A 17,384-nucleotide genomic window follows, 5' to 3' on the forward strand; every position below is an offset into this window, starting at 1 on the left:
ATCCTTTCATGGAGAAGATCTGAGGTTCAATGTCCAGCACCTCCAGTTAAAGAATCAGGCAATGGGAAAAATCCCTGCCCAAGACCTCAGAAAATGATGCCATTTGGAATAGATGCTGACCTGCTTCACATGCATGACAACTCATTAAGGGTTAATCTACCCTTGAGCAGGGATGGACAGACTTGCTTGTATCCAGCTCCTGTGGACGCCTGCTAAGCTGCTGCCTGCCCCTGCTCATAGTGCCGCGGAAGCTTCTTTGCAGCTCAGCGAGCACTCAATGAAGCTGCGAGGTCGTCCACCCTTGTCAGAAGCCCTCCATTGTTGCACAGAATGGAATCTCCAGAAATTGCGTATTTCCTATGTTGCATAAATGGCGGCCACAAAGGCCCCATTTATGCAAGATTAAAGGTGTGAATCGAGCTGCCTCGATGGGCTGTTGTGATCAACCCTCAATGGGATATAGTGTGAACTGGTCCAATATTGGGTTAGATGGACCAATAGTCTGACTCAGTAAAAGGCAGCTTCATGTGTATTATGCAAGATAAATTAATTCCAATAATTTAGATTCATAAAATACAACAATATATCATTCTTCCTAACATGGCCCCACCAACATCCTAATTCACTGTGAGGATGAATAAGAAAAAATAAGAACAAACATGAACATGTCTTTAAATCTTAAAGCAAAGCAATGGACAATTAATTTCTCACACCAAGATACAAGTTCCCATCTTTACGTAAGATATCCTATTAAGAGCATTTTGCCTTTACTTGTGACTAGCCTCCTTCTGGGAAAGTATTCTACCTATGCATCACCCTCTGCTGCTTTGTTTTCAAGTTATAGCAGCAGCAGTAAATGCTGTTTCCTTTTGTTAACTAAAAAAATCCCATACTGTAATTACTGTTTCCCACCTACAATTTAATGTCCATTAAATAAAGTAATACTAATATTATTTTGCCCTGATGTGGGTGAGGTGCTGGTAGGGGTACAATAGTAATCATTAAAATAGTGATTTATTTATTTATTTAATTACATTTATATACCGCCCCACAGCTGAAGCTCTCTGGGCAGTTTACAACAATTAAAAATAGTAAACCTTAAAAGTATACAAAATTTTAAAAACATAAAAACAGTATAAAAACAACAGTTATAATTTTAATTGGCTAAAATTATAATTTTAATTGATTATAATTATAATTTTAATTGACTAAAAAGATGCTTCCAATTAATGCTTTTATACTATTATTATTATTATTATTATTATTATTATTATTATTATTATTTATTTATATAGCACCATCAATGTACATGGTGCTGTACAGATAACACAATAAATAGCAGGACCCTGCCGCGTAGGCTTACAATCTAATAAGTTGTAGTAAACAATAAAGAGGGAAGGAGAATGCGAACAGGCACAGGGAAGTGTAAACAGGCACCGGGTAGGGTGAAGCTAACAGTATAGAGTCAGAACAAACTCAATATTTGAAGGCTATAGGGAAAAGAAAAGTTTTTAGCTGAGTTTTAAAAGCAGTGATTGAGTTGGTAGTTCTCAAGTGTTCTGGAAGAGCGTTCCAGGCGTAAGGGGCAGCAGAAGAAAAAGGACGAAGCCGAGTAAGGGAAGTGGAGGTCCTTGGGCAGGCGAGAAGCATGGCATCAGAGGAGCGGCGAGCACGAGCGGGGCGATAGTGTGAGATGAGAGAGGAGAGATAGGCAGGAGCTAGACCGTGAAGAGCTTTGAAGGTCAGCAGGAGAAGTTTATATTGGATTCTGGAGTGAGTTGGAAGCCAATGAAGAGATTTCAGAAGTGGAGTGACATGGTCAGAGCGGCGGGCCAAGAAGATGATCTTAGCGGCAGAGTGGTGGACAGAGACCAGCGGACTGATGTGAGACGAAGGAAGGCCAGAGAGAAGAAGGTTGCAGTAGTCCAACCGAGAGATAACCAGTGCGTGAACGAGAGTCTTGGCAGAAGAGACAGACAAAAATGGTCAAATCCTGGCAATATTATACAGGAAGAAATGACAGGATTTAGCTACTGCCTCGATGTGAGGAGTAAAGGAGAGCGAGGAGTCAAATATAAAGCCAAGACTACGAGCTTCCGTGACCGGAGTAAGCGTGACATCGTTGACAGTAAGAGAGAATGAGAGGTGAGGAGAAGGTTTAGGAGGAAAAACAAGCAATTCAGTCTTTGCCATGTTAAGTTTCAAACGACGATGAAGCAGCCAGGCTGAGATATCTGAGAGACATGCTGAGATACGATCGTGAACATCAGGAGAAAGTTCCGGAGATGAGAGATATAATTGTGTATCGTCGGCATACAGGTGATATTGGAGGCCGTGAGATTGGATAAGCTTACCCAAGGGCAGCATGTATAGAGAGAACAACAACGGGCCAAGCACCGAGCCTTGAGGAACCCCAACTGAAAGGGGAAAAGAGGAGGACGAGCTGCCGTTAGCCGACACGCTGAAAGAGCGACCCTCTAGATAGGAGGCGAACCAGTTATAGACAGAGCCACAGAGTCCAAGGTCATGGAGGGAATCTAAGAGAAGATCGTGATCAACCGTGTCAAAGGCTGCGGTTAGATCAAGGAGAATAAGAACGGAATAATGGCCTTTAGACTTGGCAGTAAGAAGATCATTGGTGATCTTGGTAAGGGCTGTTTCAGTGGAATGCAAAGGACGGAAGCCAGATTGAAAGGGATCCAGAGCAGAGTTATTAGAGACACTGAGCTTCCTGAGGCAGGCAGAACTCACTGCCTCCTCCACCTCTACCCACCCTGGCTTGGCTTTTGTGATTGTTTTTGTTGCTACCTCAGGATTTCTAAGGCCAATAGTGGTGCAAGTCTTCCCAGGGCCACATCACCCACAATGCTCTGAGAAAAAAGCCTCTTTCCCAGAGTGACCAACCTGATGCTTATGGGAGGCCCACAGTAGGACATGAATGCAAAAGCACCTTCTCACTCATATGTTATGTTATCTCCACTATCAGAGGCAGTATGCCTCTGTATACCATATGCAGGGGGATATGAGCAGGAAGGTGCTTTTGTATTCATATCCTACTGTGGACTTCCCATAAGCATCAGGTTGGTCACTCTGCAAGCAGAATGGTAGATTAGATAGGCCTTTGGCCTGATCCAATATGTCTCTTTTTATGTTCTTACCACTGCTGCTTTCGCTACTGCAACATATGCCATTACCAAAAAAGTGGCAGTGGGACTACCATGGAGCTCTCCAGAGTGCCTGCTGCATGCTTCACTCAGGACATGTCTACACCAGTGTTTATCCCGGGGATCGCCCCAGGATTATCCCTGTGTGTCCACATGACACACAGGGGATCCCAGGGGCAAGGAGAGACGATCCCTCCCTTTTCCCAGGATAACTGGGACAGCTTTAATCCTGACGTGTGGGCAGCCGTCCCAGCTTCGTCCTGGCTCCTCGCAAGTATACGTGAGGAGTCGGGAACTGGGCATGGGGCACAGAGCTCTTCAGGAGCCCGTGCCCATCAGGGGTGGGAGGGGGGAGCGGGATCTTTTTTTTTTAATTACCTTTTCGATGGAGCACTTGTGCGCTCATCTTCAATAAAAAAAAAATCTAAAATGGCAGGTGCAATGTCCTCCTTCCTCCTGGGACGCGTGTGGACTGTGGTGGAGGATCTCACAAGCAAAATACTGCGAGAACCTACCGCCTCCCTCCCGGAACGCCGGGAGGTCTAGACATGCCCTCACTCTGAGGAAGAGGAAGCATATCTGAAACCTTGGAGACCAGCTCTTAGACAGTATGGACAACACTAAGATAGATGGATTAATGGTCTGATTTGGTATAAGGCAGCTTCCTATGGCTTTATGCCTTTGGAAATGTCAATGAGCACATGGAGCATTTCCGTTTCATTGAAAACAGTTCAGTATTATGGCCCCAGTGCTTATCATGCTTAACGTTAGCAGTGCAAGTGTATCTCAGGGCTTGCTGGAAGTGCAAGTGTAGCTCAAGAGCTAAGTACATTAACAGGGCAGATAAATATAAATAATTCCATTTCGCATTGTCAACCAGACTGACATAATTCCTTTTGATCTGGCTCTTTATATCTATGGGAGATTAACCAATTTGTGCTTCAAGCATTTGCGCCAATCCCCTCCTCCTGGATATTTTCAAACCAATTCACAAGTTTGATACTTGCAAGGAAAGTATATCCTGCTAAAGGTATAAAAATGCAAGTCCACAGTGCTAAGACAGACAGATTTTCACATTTCCATCTTTTTAAGGAAAGAAATCCTAAGTGTCAAGCGGTTTCTTTGCATGCAATTACTAAATGCACACATGAGTAAATAAAGGCAGAGTGAACATTTCCGCAATGAAGTTCCACTCTTCTGAAGTAGAATTAATATTTAGTCAATAGGCTTTTTTGAAGCTTAGAAGAAAAATACATGAGTCTGCATGCTGAAAATACAACCAGAGGCTGAATTACTAAAATAATAAAGCAATCAACTTTCTCCCACTTCAGTCCCTTTTTCTCATTCCTTTGGTTTCCTCCAAATCTAGGGAAACGGTCCATTCCACATTATTAAATTATCTGCCTTGCTAGTGGGAACACCCTTAATTCCCTCCAACGTTCACCTTAGAGCAATCCCTTTCGTTTCATTTCCTCTACAAAAAGGCACTGGAGGTGGGAAATCAGACAAGTTTGCTTGGAATTCTGGCTGAAAACCATCAATCATTTTCTTTAGATGGGTGCGCCTCATGCTCATAGAACTGCTTCAGGATTGCTTGATTAGTACATCATGTTGAATTTTAGTGCCGATTATAATGTTATTTATTTGTAGGCCCATGAACTTTGGTCACCGGTACACCTAGGGGTGACCACATCACACCAGTCTTAAAATCTCTTCACTGGCTGCCAATTAGTTTCTGGGCAAAGTATAAAGTGTTGGTTATCACCTTTAAAGCCCTACATGGTTTGGGTCCAGGCTACCTGCGGGATCGCCTTCTCCCGTGCAATCCGCTCCGCACACTCAGGTCCTCTGGGAAGAATTTACTCCAGCCAACAAAAACAAAGCTGACAACTATTACCCAGAGGACCTTTCCTTCTGCCGCTCCCAGTTTGTGGAATGGCTTGCCAGGAGAGATTCATCAACTTAACAGTCTTCCAGAATTTAAGAAAGCCATAAAGACTGATCTCTTCCGGCAGGCCTACACAGCTGAATTTTAAGATACCTTTTTTAATGGTGTGCTGCTTTTAATGATGCACTGGTTTAAAATGTTTGAATTAGTTTTATGTATTTTATGTTGTTTTTAATTGTGTTGTACCCCGCTTCGATCCAAAAGGAGAGGCAGGTAACAAATAAATTTATTATTATTATTATTATTATTATTATTATTATTATTATTATTATTATTGACTGCCCCATTAAGTACTGCCATATCTCTTCCCACAATCCCAGGATAACATTTGTACCTTTAACGCTCTTTCATATGTTTCATTTCATCAGTGATTGGCTCTAATCAAAGTATATATATATATATATATATATATATATATATATATATATAGGGTTGGATCCAGATTAAAACTGGATCACCTGGTCTTGTGGAAGTGGATTTTCCCAACTCCTCCTTCTCATAGCAGCTCCTCTGGGCCACTGAAAATACCGGATAGAAGATCAGGGAACCCTGCTGAATTAACCTCCTCTATGCTGCTTCCTCTTAAGGAAGGCAGATCCTGGATCTAACCCATAATTTGTAACTAGGTCATGATGTCTTGCCAAAGCTCTTATATGAATCAATAAAGAAGACAGGCAGGCCTGTTTCTGTTTGGCTCCATTCTGAAGATTTGCCAAGTACCCAAAGTCCTCCTGGTACAGTGAGTGCATTTTATTTATTTATGTATGTATTTATTTAAAATATGCTATCCCACTCCATAGCCCCCCCCACCACCAAAGGCTTCTGAAGCAGCTTACAATCAATCAGCAAACAAGTTGGTCCCTGCCCCACAGGCTTACAATCTTAAAAAGACACAACACAAGGAGAAAAAGGATGGGGAGGGCAGAGTGCATAGAATTGAGAGACAGTGCGGTGCAATGGATAGAGTGTTGGACTGGGACTTTGGAGACGCAGTCTCTCGCCCCCACTCAGCCATGAGGCTCACTGGGGTGGCTTTGGACTAGTCTCTCAGCTTAACCTTACTCATAGGATTGTTGTGAGGGTAAAATGGAGAGGAAGACGATCACGTACGCTGCCTTGGAGGCAAAGTTGGGTTTAATATAACAAATTTTTAAAAAATCAGGGGAAACAATGAAACAACTTTATCACTGTAGATGTCTATTAAGAAACACAAGGTGGTAAAATCATTAATGCTTTTGACCTGGAATAAATCAACTGGCTAACTCAACAAGAATTTGACAAGCAAATGAGCTAATGTCACACACATATATAGATAAATATAGACATTAACCTAAATAAGAATGCCCAGATGTGCATATTTATTTATTTATTTATTGAATTTTTATACCACCCAATAGCCAAAGCTCCCTGGGCAGTTCACAAAAATATTTAAAACTAGATACCTTAAAAACCACAAACTGACATTTTAAATGGGTTTCTAAACTGGATTGTAGATTCTTCTTCTTTCTTTCTCACCACAACATAAAACAATATACCTGAAGAAAAGTTTTACACAAAGAACGGCTGGTGGTCAAGATACCATTCACGGCATAATAGCCTTGATATTCTACACTAGATTCAAAATGACAGGCCATAATAAAATGTCAATGATAGCAGGTAAGAACTCTTCAAAGTCTCTCTATAGAACTTGAAGTATGTCTTCTTTCATTAGGAAAGCAAGCCATGGTTAGCTATGTCACTGTTGTGTGTATTGACATAATCCCCATGAATTCCTCATCGTGGGCCTCTGAAGTAATTTGATCCTATGCCCTGTTATTTGAAATACAAACAGCTTACAATTCTAAGCTTCCCTTCACAGCAGCAGTGGAACGTAAGCAGAGATGTATACACTGTGCTTATATATATAAATAAAAAAGTTAATTAACCTATCAAGTAAATCCAAATTCTGTGCCAAGATCATTGAATTTGGGTGCCTGAATTATGGAATTGAAACCAATTCGCTTAACTGCTTATTTAATTGATTCTGCCCATTGCTATTCTAAATGTAAGAATTGCGTTGCTGGATCAGACCCAAGTCAATCTTATTGCCGCACGCACACCCCTCAAGTGGTCAAAAAGAGATAGATCTCCAAGCTTACAACAAGATTGGCATGATAGTACTATTGCAGTTTGCCCCAGCATGTGGTAAAACAGGATCTGTGCTGTCACCGAACACATCAGCTCCGACTATCAGGGCTAATAGTCAATGGCAGATTCTCCCTGGGTCTGTCTAGACATCTAACCAACTGGCCATCATCACCTTCTGTGGTAATGTAGGGTGACCATATGAAAAGTAGGACAGGGCTCCTGTATCTTTAACAGTTGCATAGAAAAGGGAATTTCAGCAGGTGTCATTTGTATATATCGAGAACCTGGTGAAATTCCCTCTTCATCACAACCATTAAAGTGCAGGTGCTATGCTAGAGTGACCAGATATAAAAGAGGACAGGGCACCTGCAGCTTTAACTGTTGTGATGAAGAGGGAATTTCACCAGGTTCTCCATATATACAAATGACACCTGCTGAAATACCCTTTTCAATACAACTGTTAAAGATACAGGAGCCCTGTCCTCCTTTTCATATGGTCACCCTAGGTAATGAAACCCATAAATTTACTGCATTTCTGTTGGTTTTACTTTGGATTGAAGCTGCCTTTCAAGTGTAAGTAGAACCCTATTTATTTATTATTTTTACTTATCTATATATATAAATGCATGGCATGCTGGAGGTTTCTAGCTAAGAACTCTGTGTTGCTAAGCAACAGGATATATAAATACAGAGGGGGAGGGGCTGGGGGAGCAGCACAGGGAAGCAGGGGGAAGGGGCTGGGAGCAGGGGAGCCCAGAGAGGAGGCTGTGTGGCTCACCGGCATGTGTTGAGGCCTCAGGTAAATCTCACGGGTCGGCAAGCAGACGAGCGGGAGGGAGTGGTTGGGGGAGGAGCCCAAGAGGAGACCAGGAGGCTTGGTGGCATGCGCAGAGGCCTCGGGTAAGTCCTGTGGGTCAGTGTGGCTGGGAGGGGCTGAGTGGGAAGTGGAGGGAGTCCAATGGATTCCCAGTAAGCTTCACACTTGGCTTTTCCGGACACCTGCAGAAAAGCTGGAAAAATATGATACTGAGCGATAAAGTACTAGTGCACTGATGCTCTACGCGAGTCAATATTTATGTACCTCTCGCCATTCAAAAAAAGCAGTGAACAACAAATTGAATAAAAGAATAAAAAACACCATATTAAACATACAATTTTTAAAAGAACAAAGTTCTGATAAAACCCCATTACAGGTAAAAACACAGCCGGTCATTCACGGAAAGCTTCCTGAAACAGCAATGTTTTCAGGAAGTGCTGGAAGCAATACAACTTTGGCACCTGCCTAACCTCCAAAGGCAGGGAATTCCATAGGAAGGGGGCACCACATTGAAAGATCTTCTCCTGGTGGACTCCAATCGGACCTTAGGTCCATGTGGAACCTCCAGGAAAATGCCCTCAGATGACCTCAGTGACTGGACAGGTTGATAATGAAGAAGGCACTCTCAGGTATCCTGGTCCCAAGTTATTTAGGGCTTTGTATACTAGAACCTTAAACCTGGCCTGGTAGCAAATGGCCCGGTGCAGTTCCCTCAGCAAAGGAGTTACATGCTGAAAAGGGGCAGCTCCCGACAACAGCCTATTCAAGGGTTCTTTGGAAAATGTGAGTACTCAAAGTCTGGACAGAAAGGGCTGGATATGCTGGCCCTACTGCCAACATCCCTAGGCACTGGGCCCTGCCTTCTCATTCCCCGCCCTCACCTGTGGATCAGCACGATTGGGGAATGAAGGGGTGGAATGCGTGGCCTGTCCCCAATTTGAGCCCTCACATGTTCTGAAGAATGGCTTTCAAATCCATGCACCTCTACAGTGTTGTATTGAATGAGCATGCCAAGGTGTTTTCTTAGTGATTTCAAGAGTTTCTGTTTTAATATGAAACTAAGAAGTATTTTTATATTAATAAATACAATAACAGAAGTTATAAAAAATCCTTCTGTTTGGCTATTTCAAGAATAAGAGTTGCTGACGCATTAGTTCTGTCAGCCGAGTGTAATTCAGTACGAACGATGTGCACACAATGTTCAGGGGAAAATATGGTGAATAATAATCATGCTAACTCAGAGAGCTGACTTTCTCAGATACGATAAAAGGCTGCGGTAAGAATACTACCCTTTCAAAAATTGAAACTGGAAAATCATTTATAAACTTTGAGCAGAAAGTCTCTTCCTTAAAATAAAATAAATCCTTAATGTTCTCCTGTGATTTAAAGTAATGAGTTTGAACGTGAGGGATCCTCAGAATTAACAAATGATACATCTGCCTCAGTCTTAAATACACTGGCTACGATCCAGCAGGCACACTCAAAAATGCTGCTTAGAAGACAGTATGAGATTTTGCAAGCAGGAATAGATCCCGGGGTGGTGGGTGCACTTATATGTTAAGAATGATTATGATTATGTTATGATATGTTATGTTATAGTTAATATCTAATCAATATATATCTATTCAACATTTACTCAACAAGTATGTAGTATGTTGTTGTTGTTGTTTCTTTATTGTAATGGTGTATGTTTAATTATGTGGAAAAGCAATAAAAAAAATTTAAAAAATGCTGCTTATGCAATCCCACATGAAAATACACAAACCTTCACATAAGTTATGCACAGCTAGTTCTGTGAAAACAGGCTTCTTCAGGTGGGCAAGAGATATTTTCTGAATACAGCTTAAATTTTCTTGTGCGAGTTGCTGGAGTGAAGCAACTACACATCTGTATATGAAGCAACCAGCTTCTTAGAAGGAAGGCCCACTGATGTTAATGGAACCTACTTCCATGTAAGTTTACTTAGGAATGTAACCAAAACCTTGTGTCACCTGAATGGGATACTTAATTCCAAGGGTCAAATCCTGCTAAAATGTGGTTGGAACTTGTGTGTGTGTGTGTGTGTGTGTGTGTGTGTGTGTGTGTGTATATATATATATATATATCTGAAGGAAGTTTGTTTAGAATGCCCTGTTTGGATAATCCTCTAATGCTTTTAAAACGGTGTGTTCTTTTAGAACAGAATCTGCTCATCTGACTTTTTTTTAAATTTGGGACCCAATAATGATGTATATTTATAATGTCTTCAAAAGGGCCATGGAGAAAATGAGGCCACTATTACTGCACTTTCACAGATGTTGCGTAGGAACTTCAAAGAGCCAAATCTCACAATCCTACACTCCTGATTACATGGGGGCTCTATTTACAAACACAAATCCAAGTTCTACTGGAGAGGTAAAGAAGATTACAACTAAGGCTAACACATATGACCAACGGCTATATTTAAGTATTATTATGTACAACAGAAGGTTTCCCCCAATTTCAGAAAAAAACAAGTGCTTCAGGAAATAAGCAGGGATTCCTAGCAAGGCTGCCAACCATACAAAAGCAGGTTTGTTGAAAATAAATAAATAAAACATTGCCTTAGTTTGTACTTGCTTCCAAGTATACAGTCTGGCCAAGCTTCACTACGAGGGAGAAAGAAGAGATAATCTATGCATATTAATGCTTCGTCGTATTTTTTTGTTTTTGGGAACAGTTGCCTTTGGTTCTACAGATTACCTCGCTCTCCTCTCTTTTCTCCTCAGTTTACTTGAGGTGGAAGGCTTGTGGCTGTACTTTGTCGCTTATCTTACACAAAATAAACAGAACAATCTGGAGCTAATTTAAGCGGTTTACCATATCAGGATATGGCTGGGAAAGACTTTAAGGGGGATGGGGAGGGAGAGGGGAGGGGAAGGCTCAATGTGAACAATGGCTCTGTGAAGCTGAACAGCAGCGAGCACAGGAAGGCTCTGCAGACAGCCTGGCAGACAGCTGTCAGCCATTCCAATAACAATTCCTGCAGCCAATGAAAACTGGCCAGCATCTAAGCTCCCAAACCAACCCAGGAACACCAACAATAAAAACAAAGGATTAAACGTTTCAGCATTAGTGGCATGAGTGTCACGCTGGTAATTCAGTGTCAGGGATATTTTAACTGCACGTGGCTTTCCCTGCCACCCCCACTGCCGCCCACCCCACAATGATTCACAAATAAAAAGCAGCTGTAATTAAAGTCTCATATCTGCAAAATATAGGCCAAGCCCAATGAACTGGCTTTGTTTTGTGTGCACTATAACTTGAGTCAGGCATTCAGACCTATTTACATCTGTTTTCCAAATCAGTTCCTCTTCTCGGATGCCTAGATTGACAAACATTTCAACCATTTAAAACAAACAAATAAAACAACAGCAATATGAAACAAAACAAATAAACAAAATTCACTTATCCAATTTTTTACAACAGATCAGAAAAGGAAAAAGTGAATTATTATTGTTTTACATTAATTATTTTCTTATATGACTTCAAGTTAAGTATCAGGTTAGGTAGCATATTGTACTTTATTGTTCCAAAACATTATGGAACAGCACCATTTCTCAATAAAACAATTATCCGCCTGTCTTCTTTTACTCTAATTATATTGGTTAACTTCGTAAAATATGTCACATCGCAGCCTCTTAACAACCAGTCTGTGATGAAGGCTGGGCTTAATTTTTCCATTTGTAGTTTATGGCCATCCGTGTTGCTGTTAACCAATGGATAATCATTTCCATATCTTCAGGAAGAACTACAGATCTCACAGAACAATACAGTCAATGGATCCAGTGTAACGTTTAACCTGTCATATTTTTGATTTCATAAAGAACTGAATTGGAAAATTGTATAATCTTAGAATGTATCCAACAATTATGATATATATCTGCCCTGGCATTATCACACCCCTAACAGCCATTATTAACACCTGTTTGAATATGACTTGGCTAAGTTGGCTCAGATATCACCTCAATAAAGTCTGATCGAAACTCTCTTTAAAATTCATACAAATAGTTATCAGGGGCATATACTTCCACCCTCATCTCCAAGTACCCAGCCAGAATGGCCATTGATGACACCATCTGGAGGGCATTAGATTGGGGAAGGCTGGTGTATATATTGGAACATGAGAATCAAAACAGGCCTATTGGATCAGGCAACTCTGTATACGCTTTCATTTCTCACCCATTTAAAAATCTTCATACTTTAACGGACTATTTTCTTCCCAGGATTGTCTGTCTCTCAGTAACTTCCTATTCTCAAGGTCTCCCATACAATAAAATTGTAGTCAAGGGAGTAAATCTTGGTCTTAATTTGTTTTTACATTTATGCCATGTAGAAAATGGATTTTAATACCAGGATTAGTTATAACAATATTCATGTCCCTTTTACTACAAACACCAAAAAGTATGTCTTGGTGTGATAAAACACCTTTCTGTTACAAGATCAAAGACCAACACTGAGTATAGAAAGCTTTCATGTAACCCAACCTGAGTGCACAACAGCATATATTTAATAAGCTTGAAGGAAAAAGCAATCCAAACTGAGGCCCCACATTGGTTGGCTGCCGAAAATCTTCCCCAGCTGCTATTTGCCACAAATGGCATTGTTTGAAGTAAAAAGAACTTGGGAGCAGGTATGGCAGCCACGGGGCAGATTTTGTCAGGAAATCAGCAGAGAGGTTCAACCTAGATCAGAAGCATAATCTGGATTGGATAGTGGGTTGATGCCAGAGTCTAGTGGGCCCTCAGCATAGTGCTGCCAAAGGGTTCCTGCTGGTGCTGAATCCCTCCACTAGCAGCCAAACCTCCCCCACCAGCTGCTAAAGCCAGTTTTCGGACAATGAAGCCACCCTCCTTCCAGTGATTGTTTTTAACCTGGTGAGGTGACTGGGGTGGGTGGCAGCAGCACCTCACCCAGTTGGTCATCTTCCTTTTCCTCATCTGACTGGTGAGGCAAGCAGCTGAGCCTGCAGACCCCATGTGCAATTAAAAAAAAAAACCTTACATTTTCAGTAGCAGCAATCTGAAACAAACAGAAGATGCCTTTGGGGAGGACTCGGCCAATGAGGGCACAGCAGTAACATAAAGACCAGCCTCTACCCTCAGTGGCCATCCCCCCTCCCAAAGATAGAATTTGATTGATTCAGATTGTTGCTTACTATCAACATGTAAGTAAAAATATATTTTAAAATGGGGTGCCACAGAGCTGGTCTGGGGGGTGAGAGCGATGAGGATGGAGGCAGCTGTGGAAAGCTCAGGGGCAGATGGACCTTTCTGAGACTCTGGGCCCTTGCAGCTGCCTGTCCATGCTGACTGCCAACACAGGGCAAACATGGCTGTTTTTCTTTAAAAATAAAGTTGCCAGTATCAGCATGCCCTCTTGGGCTGTTTCTACACCAGCCTGAAAATCTGGGTGAGTCCCTGTGCGTCCAAATGACGCACAGGGACTCCCGGGGGCAGTGGGGGATGAGCATGAGTTTTCCTAGGGATAAATAATCCCTGGGAAAACCCGATTCTTCCTGCAGTTTCGGGATGGTGTGTCTCTGACAAAGCAACTCGCAAAAACAGGGTTTTTAAACCGGTAGCCTGTTAAAAAGGTCCATAAACACTGAAGAGACTAATTTGTGACTTTACACTGTAGATTCCTATTATAACTACATTATATTGTATTGTTCATTAGGTTTTGAAATATTGAAGAGACATATCCGTGTCTCACTACTGATTATTATTACAATTGTACAACACTATTACGACATTTGTACAACATTGAAATTGTCTATAACTTTTATGTTATCTGCTAAATATTGTTTTTGTTACCATAATGTTGAATTTTTGTTCTTGCTATAAAAGCTTCAGTTTGTTATAACTGTTCACCCTGTCTTTGACTTTAATATTTATACTATAGTAGTTGTGTGCCTTGTGCACTACTTTGGCTGTATCCTGTTTGTATCAACTACTGCCTTCTCTATTTATACACACTAAATCCAGGGATGGACTACAGCGAAGGATTAAAGAAAAGAGGGAGGTAGCGGAGGGGGAAGGAGGGGATTTCACAGGAGGATCAGGTGGGACATTTAAGTGTCAAAAAGGACACTTAGGTAATTTGCAATGGGTTATAGATCTGCTTTCATAAAGGCAATCCTTAAACATTTATTTCATTTATTTAAAATACTTAGATCCTGCCTTTGATTGTCTCTTCTGCCAATTGTCTGTCTCTTCTGCCAAGACTCTTGTTCATGCATTGGTTATTTCTCGGCTGGACTACTGCAACCTTCTTCTCACTGGCCTTCCTTCTTCTCACATCAGTCCGTTGGTTTCTGTTCACCACTCTGCTGCTAAGATCATCTTCTTGGCTCGCCGCTCTGACCATGTAACTCCACTTCTGAAATCTCTTCATTGGCTTCCAATTCACTTCAGAATCCAATATAAACTTCTCCTGTTGATCTACAAAGCTTTTCACTGTCTAGCTCCTTCCTATCTCTCATCTCACACTATTGCCCCACTCGTGCTCTTCGCTCCTCTGATGCCATGTTTCTCACCTGCCCAAGGGTCTCTACTTCCCTTGCTTGGCTTCGTCCATTTTCTTCCGTTGCCCCTTATGCCTGGAACGCTCTTCCAGAACATTTGAGAACTACAAGTTCAATCGCAGTTTTTAAAGCTCAGCTAAAAACTTTTCTTTTTCCTAAAGCTTTTAAAACTTGATTTTGTTCTGACTTTATACTGTTAGTTTTACCCTACCCTGTGACTGTTTGCATTCTCTTCCCCTCCTTATTGTTTTATTATGATTTTATTAGAATGTAAGCCTATGCGGCAGGGTCTTGCTATTTACTGTTTTACTCTGTACAGCACCATGTACATTGATGGTGCTATATAAATAAATAAATAAATAAATAAATAATTGTGCAGTTCAAGGCAGCCAACAACCAAAATCACACAATATAATACCCCCACCACACACACACACAAAACAGAAAATTAATAAATGAAAACAATTTTAGGGTACAATCCTATGCACATTTAGACAGAAAAAGGCCTTACGATTCCCAGCGTTCCCCTACCATCATGGCTGGCTGAGGAATGCTGGGAGTTGTCTAAACATGCATAAGACCACACTTTAAGAGAGAAGATTTTTGCTGGGGTGGGGGAAGTAAGCAAACTATCAGCGTGTTGTAATATGGAACACTGTAGTGTTCAAGCTTCTCGTTCATTTCCCTAAGCTTATACACACTTGCCTCGGAGAAGGTCCCATGAACTCAATGCAATTTCTGAATAGTCATGCTGAGAGTTGTAGGGCTTTTTTCCGTCTAACCATGCATAAGATTGTGCCCTAAAAGGCTTTTATACCAATTATGGTAAGGCCAAGCAAAACAATCCATCTGTAAAAGCCAAAAAGAAGGTTTTAATGCTACAGCAGAAGGCCAATACGGAGGGGGAAAGAGAAACTTCCCTAGGCAAGGGATGGGAGAGAAGACCCCCACCCGCCTGCCAAATAGGTGAGTGAGATGGATTCAGAGGCCTGTCTAGCTCAAAGTACTCTATTGAAGGGACAGGAGATGAAAACAGCTCTGTTGTTCCTCCTGCCCTGTCTGGCTCTTGCCTGCAGGGCTTTAGATAGACTGAGTGCTCCAAGATTGAAAGATTCAGTGGGTAAAAAGATTTGAACACGCTAAATTTATTGTTTAGAATATTATTTATCATATCCAAACAGCACAGGTCAGCATAAATGGGGTTCTCCCTTGAGCAAAAATGTGTTCTCTGAAATTGACTCTCCTTTATGGAAGAACATGAAGTTAAGAGTTTTGAAAAGTCTTATTGCTAAACTTTGAATACAATGGAAACTGCAGAACTTCCAGCATTTCAGGAATTATCCCAGTTTTCGTTGTTAAGTCATACATAAAGGAATGGATTTGTTTCTGCCTGCTACATAGGCTTTACATCCAGTGGGTCATAGAATGAGCTTGTGCCTCACACCATAAAAGGAATTTGCTCACCAACACAAAAAACACTGCAAAAAGAGGGGAGGGCATAATACAGCCTATCCCAAAATGGAGAACTGCTGCACAACATTCTATGTCACCCTAGCAAGCACCCTCCTGATGTGTTGGACTAAAAATCCCATCATCCCCAGGCACTGTGGCCATTTGCCCTACTGGTTGGGTGTAATATAAGTTGTAGACCAATACAGCTAGAGGGCACCAGATCAGGGAAGTCTGATATAATACATGAGCATGGGCTACGCATTTGTTCTCATAAGGGATCGGTTCACAATGAAGGCTCTCCCTGTCGCATTGTGAACAGCAATGGAATTAGTCAACAATAAGTATGGCAGTGAGATACCGGGGACAATGCTTCTAAGTATTCCATATTTTTATTCAATACAGATCAATGATTTTCTTGAATATTAGTGAGAAATGTTAAAGTGCTTCTGCAGAGGCATTTCTTGCCATTCATTCCTGTAAATCAAGCTATTGCATTAAAAGGGGCTGCTTTGGGAGGTGAGACCTTTCCTTTGGGCTTGGCTGGGACCAAATGCTATTTTGTTCCTCTATCCTCCTAGAAATGCCTTCATCAGTAACTGTTCCATCTGATCATATTGTAACCATTACACTAAAGGATGAAAGTGTTGATACCTAAATTTGCTTATTTTCCTCTTCCCTTCATACTCTCCCCCCCCCTTTTGTAACATGTAGCTTAGATTACAAGGCATTATAAAATCATAAATTTCCTTGAGCATCTTGGTAGAAAAGTGATAAATAACAGCAACCAATACATAAATTAATGAATCAAACTTGTTATCTAGGCATTTATAGTTAGCTTCCTATGCAACAAATAAATATTCATAAAGGTGTTCTGTTTTGCATTTCTACGGATCATATCAATATTTTTTTTAACAGATGTCTATTCTGGCTGGTCCACCACAGAACAGTGTGTAGCTTATATGAATCATCCATGAAAGTAAAGTATAGGCTTGGGAGATAACGTTCCTTCCTTATTTAGTCAACTCGTTATAGTCTTTTCAAATGTGCGAACAGTTTGCAGCTATTTTTAGGAAAGGGAGAATTACTGAGAGCTTTGCCAGGGTAGTATAAGCAGAGCTCATGAATATGCAGAAATTAGGGGAAATAATCCTTCTGAATCTCAAATGAAAGCTAACCTTGGGAACATTTAAGTTCATACCAAACACTAGAACATGCTTGAAGCACTGGCAGATACCTTGCACAGCAGGGGATAGACTGGATTAGTATTGTTCAATTCTCAAGTGGATTAAGGAAGGCATACCTTTAAAAGGATTTTAAGTAACCTTTGTAGCC

At 41.2% G+C, this 17,384-nt stretch overlaps 1 protein-coding gene across 1 annotated transcript in view; it reads right to left on the minus strand.

Moving 5' to 3' along the window:
- ARSB (arylsulfatase B) overlaps positions 1-17,384 on the minus strand; it is a 90,611-nt gene that overhangs the window by 44,001 nt on the left and 29,226 nt on the right. The window lies entirely within an intron of this gene.

Source organism: Elgaria multicarinata, chromosome 6 (genome assembly GCF_023053635.1).
Source record: "Elgaria multicarinata webbii isolate HBS135686 ecotype San Diego chromosome 6, rElgMul1.1.pri, whole genome shotgun sequence".
Taxonomy (NCBI): domain Eukaryota; kingdom Metazoa; phylum Chordata; class Lepidosauria; order Squamata; family Anguidae; genus Elgaria; species Elgaria multicarinata.